The following is a 9,674-nucleotide window of genomic DNA, read 5'->3' as shown; positions in this document are numbered from 1 at the left end:
TCCATTTATTGTTTTTTTTATGTGTGGATTTTAAGACCTTTTGAGGAGCTGAAAACATTTCCAGCTCAATTTCAATACACTTGAGATTTGACATTTTTTATTTTATTTGGAAAAAGAAAAACTTATTATTTTCAGTTCAATTTCAATGTCATCCAAACATTATCAGCAGAAAAGCAAGTTAGTACGTACATGTGATCATCTCATCCGTGAAGTCAAAATGGTCTTGGGAAAACGTGAGCAAAAGATCCTTAACTGTAAGCATAACATAGAATAACAATTGTTGGCCAATGCGAGAATAAGAAGTTATAAAGATTAAGTCCAGCCTTTTCTTGTTTAACGGGAGAAAATTAGAAATAGTCATCTCAGGAAACAGGTTCTCTGAAATTAAGGCAGACATTTTGTCGGTGCACATGCCGTTGTAACCAATGTTCCCTCTAATTTTTTGTTTGTCTGGGCAGAAAGACAACCTCCCTGAGCACACTGAGTACCGGTGTGAGCAACATCATTGCTCGCTATGGGCACACACCAGTATCACACCTGCCATAAGCAGGTGTATGTCTACTACACATTAATGATTTAGTAATAATAAAATGTAATGATTAATATCTATGAATGGGCGGCCCGGCGGATGAGTGGTTCGCGCGTCCACCTCACAGCTAAAAAAAAAAAAGGGATTTTATTTTGTGCGCTCCATATGATTTGCTGTGCGAAGAGAAGACGAAAGTAGTGCGCAATTGTGCACGCGCAGATTAGAGGGAACATTGTAACCAATCATTCATTTAAAAACTACCTTCTTAAGCATGTTCATGTACTGCAAGACAACACCTAGTAGAAATCAAAATTCTATTTAAAAGACTCAAGGTCTATTTAAAAAATGTAAACGGAAAAAAAAATAACAGTTTATGGGCATAGCTGTTTGTGATGTTAGTGAAACAAGGAAGGATGAAAAATTTGGGATATGTAATCACATTCGATTAGTTGAGACAGGGCAGCCCAGCCTCACGATCTGAGATCCAGGGTTCAGACCTTCCTATGTGGATTTTGTATGTTCTCTCCGGTACTCTGGTTTCCTCACACATCCCCAAAACATGCGTGGTAGCCTGGCTCAACACTGAATTGCCCCTAAATATGACTATGACTGAATGGTTGTCCATCTTCTTGTGCCTTGCGATTGGTTGGCCACCGATTCAGGGTGTTCCCTGGCTGATTCTCATAGTTGACTGGGATAGATTCCAGTCCCCCATGACCCTCATGAGGCTAAGCAGTTCAGAAAATGAATATTAAAATAAACTGTTGATAATTATTGTAGGGGTGGTCCGGCGGATGAGTGGTTAACACGTCGGCCTCACAGTGGGGGTCCTGGGTTCAAATCCAGGTCAGTCCACCTGTGTGGAGTTTGCATCTTCTCCCCGGGTCTCCGTGGGTTTCCTTTGGGTACTCCGGTTTTCTCCCACATTGCAAAAACATGCATGGTAGGCTGATTGGACACTCTAAAATTTAGAGTCTAAATGGTCTCTAGGTATGGGTGTGAGTGCGAATGGTTGTTCGTCTGCTTGTGCCCTGTCTCTGGCCCGAAGTCAGCTGGGATAGGCTCCAGCACCCCCACGACCCTAATCAGGATAAAGCTGTTCAGAAAATGTTATGTAAAAAAACTATTAGTTTTTCCATGTGCTGATATCATACAAATATGCACCTAATTGGTTCAGGTTTGAGTTAGATAATTTAAAAAATAAATAACCGGCCAGCCCTACCTAGTGGTAAATATTACTACTACTCGTATAACTGGTCACCATGGTAACTACAAGCGTTTTAATAAATTGTTCATAATTGGGATGGAGACACTTCAAATAACACTATAAATCCAATGCAGCGGACTAAAAACTCATTTAAAGTAGTAACGTAAATCATATAATATATTAGGATCGAAGAAAAGAACAATTGCGCATTTAACGTAAAGTACTTCTAATTGTCGCAACACACAGTATAAAAAGCTTTGCAACACTGCCAGTCATTCTTTTCGAGTTCGACTCGACGCTGTCTACACCACCTCTGTGTTACAAAGATAGTAGCAAAGTAAGTACCGACCGAGGAGCAAACGCCTTAGCTTTAATGTTATTTTGGCTGTTTGAATGTATATATTACGGTGAACAAAATTGTTTTGATTACGTTTTTTCACGTTTCCAGTGCCAATGTTGTTCGCCACTAATGCTTCCCATCAACTAGCCTAGTCGTTAGCTTACAACGGAAGTTTAAGCCGCATTGATTGGTAGAGAAGTTTAACTACATCCACAGAGTTAAACTTGCAATGTGTTTGCATGTTATTGTTCATTTATTTGAGGGAATGCTGAAATAGTTGGGTCGGAAGTTGCGGCCTTTTACACACGTGTTTCATTGCTTGCTAGGGACCCAATTGGACACGCTTTCAATGTTACTCAAATTAACCCACGTTGGATCTCAAATTAACAGTTTGTAGGCAAACTCAAATAATTCCGCAATAAACATTTAATTTCCCATTTAACTGCCACATAATTTTTCCAATTTTCGGACTGTCCTGTTCAGTGGGTTTTTCCCGTGGTTAATGTGGCCATATTACATCAGGTTTTTGCTTGCATCGCTGCACTACTGGTTGCTGAAAGGTGTCAATGAGGCCTGATACATCAAAATACAATGTTAGCAAAACATTTTTGAAAGTATTTCCCAAACTTTGCTATATCAAAACCTTAAAATGACGTTTTCTTGCAGATTGTGGTCTTGTTACTTCTGCGACTGGCTGTTGATCATAACCTTTTGAGGTAAGTAGCTTACGTATGTTACAGTAATACCTTGAATGAGTGCCCCAAAATACTAGGGGTTTGAAATGAGTAAAATTCCGAGAAAGTATTTGCCTTGAGATACAAGCATACAAAACAGCCTGGTGACTCGTTGGGCTGCTTATGATTTCAGCGCACTCTTTCTTGCCACATCTACCTCGTGCAAAGATCTCTACGAACACTGGGCGGAGCGATGCATTGTTTTTTTTTTGCGTTTTTATTCATTGATTTACATTTTGTGCTAGTCAATGCAGAATTAAGAGAAACTCAATGGGTCTAAAGCAAGCTGTTTCAATGAAGGGTAGTGTGGAGAAAAGGCAAAGGAAGACAATCAATATTAAGCACGAAATAATGGGGAAAAAAACATGAGTAGTGTACACGTGATTGAGCTGAGTTGCCAATATGTATAGAGAAGTTGGAAGTTTGCCTCGAAAGCCGCGGTTCACTACATTAACCTCTTTGCCTTGGTTATTGCACAAGGTTTAAATTTAGTGTGCTGAAGACTAAAACTTTAACTTTTTTAAGTGTGCAGGAATTTAAGTTTACTAAGTTAAGTTTAAAGTTCATGCTATGGGTGCATCCCTCAAGTCTCTCCCATCCGCAAAAAAATCCATTGTAATATCCAGTTATTTTTGAGGGGGTGAGACCAAATTAATTTGTATTTGGTTCTTTTTTATGGGAAACATTGATTTGAGATGAGCAAATCGACATACAAGCTCAGTCCTGGAATGCATTAAGCTAGTATCTCAAGGCATGACTATTCTTTTGGGTATATTGGTGCCCACTATTGTTAAAATGGGAATATGTATGCTGGAAGTTTCTTTTTGGCACAGCAGAGGCAAAATGGTCCGGTTTGGTGGGCCACCAAGCAATTGCAGTGCAAAGAGCAACTCATTCTCTTGCAACCACTGCAGTGCACTCTTCTCTGTAGTGTTACTAGGATGAATGACATGTGTTATATTTCCTTTTTTTCACCCTTTTTAAATCAATAATTGCCGTTTTTATTCCATTTCTTTTGTTCAAAATGCATTTTGTAAAATCGAAAAATAAAATCTTTAATATAATAATGAAATATTTCTTTTTTCCACTTTAATGTTGATCAGGATTAAAAAATCTATTTTGTTTCCTCTTGAAATGGAAAGCAAATGATAGACTTCCCTTATGATTAAAAAAAGATCAAATCAACATTGTTGTACATCTATAAAAAAAACTAGGGCTTTTGATCTGGTTCTTTTAATCTGATGGGGAAAAAAATTAAATATCTGAAATCATCTAGCTCACATGGAATCGAGTTGATGAATTACCCTGCGAACATATTGCATCAGGTTTTGCTTGCACCGCTGCACTACTGGTTGCTGAAAGGTGCCAATGAGGCCTGATGCATTAAAATACAATGTTAGCAAAACATTTTTGAAAGTATTTCCCAAACTATTTCATTTTATATCAAAACCTGAACATGACGTTTTCCTGCAGAGTGTGGTCTCGTTACTTCTGCGAATGGGTGTTGATCATGACCTTTTAAGGTAAGTATCTTGGGTGTGTTACAGTAATACCTTGACATTAGTGCCCCAAAATACTAGGGAATTGAGATGAGTAAAATTCCAAGAAAGTATGTGCCTTGAGATATGAGCATACACAACAGCCAGGTGGGCGAGACGCGACAGGCTGCTTATGATTTCCGCGCACTGTTTTGGACGCATCTCCCTGGAAAGATTTCTCCGAGCACTGGGCAGAGCATTACATTTTTTGTATTAAGTTTGTTTAAGTTTATGCTAGGAGTGCATCCCTCAAGTCTCTCCCATCCACAAACTCCACGTTGTACTGAATAAACTCATTTTAGTATTGAACATCATAACCACTAGTTATTTGTCACCTTGTTAGATGGCAAATTACAACCAATTAAAAAAAATCCATTGTTATATCCTGTTATATTTCAGGGGTTGAGAACAAATTAATTTGTATTTGATTCATTTCTATGGGAAACATTGATTTGAGATAAGAGCAAATCGACATACCAGCTCAGTCCTGGAACGCATTAAGCTTGTATCTCAAGGCATGACTATTCTTTTGGATATAGTGGCGCCCACTATTGTTAAAATGGGAATATATGTATACTGGAAATTTCTTTTTGGCACAGCAGAGGCAAAATGGTCCGGTTTGGTGGGCCACCAAGCAATTGTAGTGCAAAGAGCAACTCATTCTCCTGTACACCACTGCAGTGCACTCTTCTCTGTAGTGTTACTAAGACGAATGACATTTGCTATATTTACTGGTTTTCCCCGTTTTTATATCAATAATTGCCATTTTTATTCCATTTCTTTTGTTCAAAATGCATTTTTTTTAAATCCAAAAGTGAAATATTTAATATAATGAAATATTTTCTTTATCCACTTTAATGATCATGATTTTAAAAAATGTATTTTGTTTCCTCTTGGAATGAAAACCAAATGATAAAGACTTTCCTTACGATGAAAAAAAGATCAAATCAACATTGTTGTATGTCTATAATAAAATAACTAGGGCTTTTTATCTGGTTCTTTTAATCTGATTGGAAAAAAAATCTGAAATCGTCTAGCTCACATGGAATCGAGTAGATAAATGACCCCGCGAACATATTACATCAGGTTTTGCTTGCACCGCTGCACTACTGGTTGCTGAAAGGTGCCAATGAGGCCTGATACATTCAAATACAATGTTAGCAAAACATTTTTGAAAGTATTTCCCAAACTATTTCATTTTATATCAAAACCTGAACATGACGTTTTCTTGCAGATTGTGGTCTCGTTACTTCTGCGACTGGCTGTTGATCATAACCTTTTGAGGTAAGTAGCTTAAGTATGTTACAGTAATACCTTGACATGAGTGCCCCAAAATAATAGGGGTTTGAGATGAGTCAAATTCTGAGAAAGTATTTGCCTTGAGATACGAGCATACAAAATAGCCAGGTGGCTGAGACGCGACAGGCTGCTTATGATTTCCACGCACTTTTTTTTGCTGCATCTCCCTCGTGCAAAGATCTCTGCGAGCACTGGGCAGAGCGTTGCATTGTTTTTTTGTGCAAGTTCATTTAAGTTAAATTTAAAGCTTATGCCAGGAGTGCATCCCTCAAGTGTTTCCATCCGCAAACTCCGTGTTGTACTGAATCTCTCATTTTAGTATTAAACATCATAACCACTAGTTATTTGTCACCTTGTTAGATGGTGAATTACAACCAATAAAAAAATCCATTGTACATAGTTATTTTTTAGGGAGTGAGAATAAATTAATTTATTTTTGGTTCATTTCTATGGGAAACATTTTCAGATGAAAGAAAATCGACACATGCAAGCTCAGTCCTGGAACGCATTAAGCACGTATTTCAAGACAGGACTATACTTTTGGATATAGTGGTGCCCACTATTGTTAAAATGGGAATATATGTATACAGTGGTACCTCGTCATACAACTGCCCCTCATACAATATTCTTGTCTTACAACGGAAATTTCGATCGAATAATTCGCCCGTGATGCGGTCAAAATTTCGTGATGCGACAAAGCCAGGTGGCCATGGCACTGTCTTTTTTGCATATCTTTCGTGTATAAAATGTCTACGAGCACTGGGCGGACTTAATAATTCCACACCCGTTTTTTTCCCCCCACTTAGTCTACATTTACATACCAGGTAAACAACAATGGATCGGTAGAGTTTTGCAAAGAAAAGATCTGGAATATAATATAGACTCGGTAATCAGACACGGAAGCGGCAAGTTCCAAACAACTCTTGATGCGTTTTGAAGGCTCCGGCGGAACGTCAGGGAGGGGTCAACCCGTTACAAAGGTAAAAAAGATTCAAACTAAATTAGAATTCAGTTTTGTGAAGTTTCATTAAACGTTGAGTGTGTATATATTAGTTTAAGTTTGTTCGTTTACGGGTGCCGTGGATAAAGTCCCCCCGAACACCTCGCCCCGCCTCCGTGTGTATGTCGCTGTCGATATCCCCGGCGAAATGCGTCTAATTTTACTTCTATTAAACACTTTATTACTATTAAACCACTCGTTATTTATTACTTTGTCAATACATGACCTTTTACACGTGTTTCATTGTTTGCTAGGGACCCAATTGGCCACGGAAATTGTGGCCAGCTTCCGCTGAAAGAGAATTTGGAACAGCGGCCCCTGCTGCATATGATGAACTAATGGATGATATCATGTCACTTGGAAATTCTTTGGGGCTGGAGGTTGATGAGGCAGATGTGAATGACCTAATCGCCGAGCACCACGAAGAACTCATGACACAGGATTTAATCAACCTACAGGAGAGTGAACATTTGTTGCCGGAACTCAGTAGCGCTGAGGCGGTGGAGGAGGTGGGGCCCCTGGCTACAAAAGATATTAAAGACATGCTCGCGAAGTGGCAAGAGGTTTCGGATTTTGTAGAAAAGACTCACCCTGACCAGCTGGCAAGTGGTCGCGCATCATCGTATATTGATGACATTTGTATGCGACATTATCGAAATATTTTGAAGGGGAGACAAAAACAAACAACTCTTGATGCATTCGTTTTGAAGACTTCGGCGGAGCGGCCAGGTGGTGTCAACCCATAGAACTACGTAAGGTAAAAAAGATTACAACAAATTTAGAATTCGATTTTGTTTGAAGTTACATTAAATGTTGAGTGTCTGTATATAGTTATCTCGTCATACGATCTCAGTCCCGGAACGGATTAAGATTATGTCGAGGTACCACTGTACTGGAAGTTTCTTTTTGGCACAGCAGAGGCAAAATGGTCCTGTTTGGTGGGCCACCAAGCAATTGCAGTGCAAAGAGTAACTCCTTCTCCTGCAAGACGCTGCAGTGCACTCTTCTCTGTAGTGTTACAAGGACGACTGACATGTGCTATACGTGTGCATTTTTTGGGTCACTTGATCAACTTGTATGCTAACGTTCTCCCAATCCATTATACAGGCACAAAGGCAAACTCCCAGCCACCTGGGTAAGTTTTTCCTCATTAAAGTTATTACTTGATACTTGATTTGTATGATGATTGGCTAAAAATGTTCAACTGCTCTGACTTGTGATGATATGTGCCTATCTGAACAATATTGGGTATTCTTGACTCCTGAATATGGTTGTTTCAAAGCTTCACCCTCACCTTTTTGCTTTTACAGGGGCCTGTGCTGGAGTATGCCCTCCTGACCTTCACATGTGATGCAATTAAATGTAATTACAATTCTTATTTAAGAAGCCAAATTGTCAGCATTACTTGGGCAACAAAAGGTTGGCTCAAAATTTCCAGGAAGTGGCTCAGTTATATTGGCAATGGTGGTACTGTTTTTACCAATCAAGGGTTGGTATCCCAAATAACCCACCCTTCCTCGTAGCACAATTCTTCACCTGTGAGTTTATATTGGGGTTGGGAACTGGCTTCATACAGAAATTACTGTTTGAAATGTCACTTGTTTCAAAAGAACTGCACCGTATGGTATCTGCAGCCAGCTGCTTCATCAGCAGGCCTGTTCAAAAGCTGGTGCGAGAGCAAAAGTCAGCATGTAGCATCGTTGGTCACCACACTTTGTGTGTGGAGTCCTGGTATGATTGCTGACATGTTGCCCCTTTTTAAGGCTTCCTAGTTTTAATTGTTTCAGGCATAGGGATTGGCATTAATTTCAGAAATGAAAGTGATTAAAATGAGCAGTGAAATATATTGTAACTCCTTTACATGGTCTGTATTTTTTGTCTTAGGTTGCACTGAATCTGCGTCCTAACTGGTACTCTCCATCAGGGATATCGTCACCAGGGTGAATAAACTGAAATGTTCCTTTGATTTGAATGATCTCTAATTATAGTGATAACTTTTGGGTGTAGTTTCAGATAAACGGTAATCATGAACTAAATTGTTGGTATCTATTTCTTGTATTCAATCAGCACTTATGGGTTTCTGCAGCTTGCTGTTTAATCGGCAGGCATGTTAAAATTGAGTGCGAAAGCAAAATCAACGTGGCCTCGTTGGTCTCCTCACTGTGTGTTTGAAGATCTGGTATGGCTGTTGATACATGCTCATCCTCCACACTCTATCATATTGTGGAAAAACCAAATTAAATTCTCTATTCTTGTGCTCAAATGACCATTGTTTGATTCTGTATTTTGGTCTTGCAGGCAACTGATTTTGTCCTGGGCATTGTGCTGACATGGCTTAAAAGGTATGCAGTTCCTGGATTTCTTTTTATACATTGTGTGCATTGGTCATATACCAAGGCTTTCAGGTAGTTCTGTTCCTGACTTGCTGTGGACTTGACCAAAAATTAAAAAAATCCAATGGACTTCTACAGCAGTCTGTGCTGAGTTGATCCATTGGGAACATGTTTTCTGCATCTCATATTTTCTAGTTTTATAAGTCTTATTTTCCCCCCCTTGCTCAGCATCTGTAATTGAAGAGGCCTTTAAGTTGTTGCTGGAACAAAGAATTGACCCATCACTGCAGAACTTTTCAAGCATTGGCTTAAAAGGAGTTTTGCATGGCTGTAAAAAAAATAATTTAAAAAAAAATTATAGTAGTTGGCACAATGTCAGCAGAGGTTTTGGAATTGTAAGGATTGCCTTGTTTGTCAGTGTTGTGGGTAGAAGCCCAATATATTACTTGGAAGTAAATAAATTTGAGTGAGTTATTTAAACCGTGTCTTTGTCTTAATTAACAGGAGTGCAGTGATAAAGATTTGTGGTACTCTATTTTCCTTGGAAACATTTGTCTGGTCCACAATGAACATTTGGGGTTGAACACAAGTAAGCATGCCAAGTCAGATGAGTGAGATTTTGACACTTCTGCTGGAGTAGTGCATGGGGGAAGAACGGACAGTAACTTTAAGACTCCGGTCAATCTTTGGCTGT

The 9,674-nt window shown here is 39.0% G+C and overlaps 1 long non-coding RNA gene and 1 other non-coding gene across 6 annotated transcripts; both read left to right on the top strand.

Annotated features, from left to right (window-relative positions):
• The first annotated feature begins 1,970 nt into the window (after positions 1-1,970).
• Positions 1,971-9,460, top strand: LOC144067304 (uncharacterized). Of its 5 annotated transcripts, none has more exons than XR_013297902.1 (10): positions 1,971-2,073; positions 2,743-2,792; positions 4,284-4,333; positions 5,583-5,632; positions 6,902-7,249; positions 7,316-7,404; positions 7,755-7,782; positions 7,958-8,009; positions 8,532-8,989; positions 9,209-9,460. It is a non-coding gene; the product is annotated as an uncharacterized LOC144067304 (long non-coding RNA). The 5 variants fall into 5 exon arrangements; XR_013297899.1 differs by having other exon boundaries at positions 6,902-7,404; positions 8,532-8,587; positions 8,715-8,989; XR_013297901.1 differs by having other exon boundaries at positions 6,902-7,404; positions 8,532-8,826; positions 8,946-8,989.
• On the top strand, positions 8,261-8,398 carry LOC144067588 (small nucleolar RNA SNORA8). The gene has a single exon (XR_013297997.1). It is a non-coding gene; the product is annotated as a small nucleolar RNA SNORA8 (small nucleolar RNA).
• Positions 9,461-9,674: the final 214 nt, after the last annotated feature.

This window comes from Stigmatopora argus, chromosome 21, assembly GCF_051989625.1.
Source record: "Stigmatopora argus isolate UIUO_Sarg chromosome 21, RoL_Sarg_1.0, whole genome shotgun sequence".
NCBI lineage: Eukaryota > Metazoa > Chordata > Actinopteri > Syngnathiformes > Syngnathidae > Stigmatopora > Stigmatopora argus.
The sequence above is the reverse complement of the archived record's forward strand: the minus strand, read 5'-3'. Positions and strand labels throughout refer to the sequence as shown.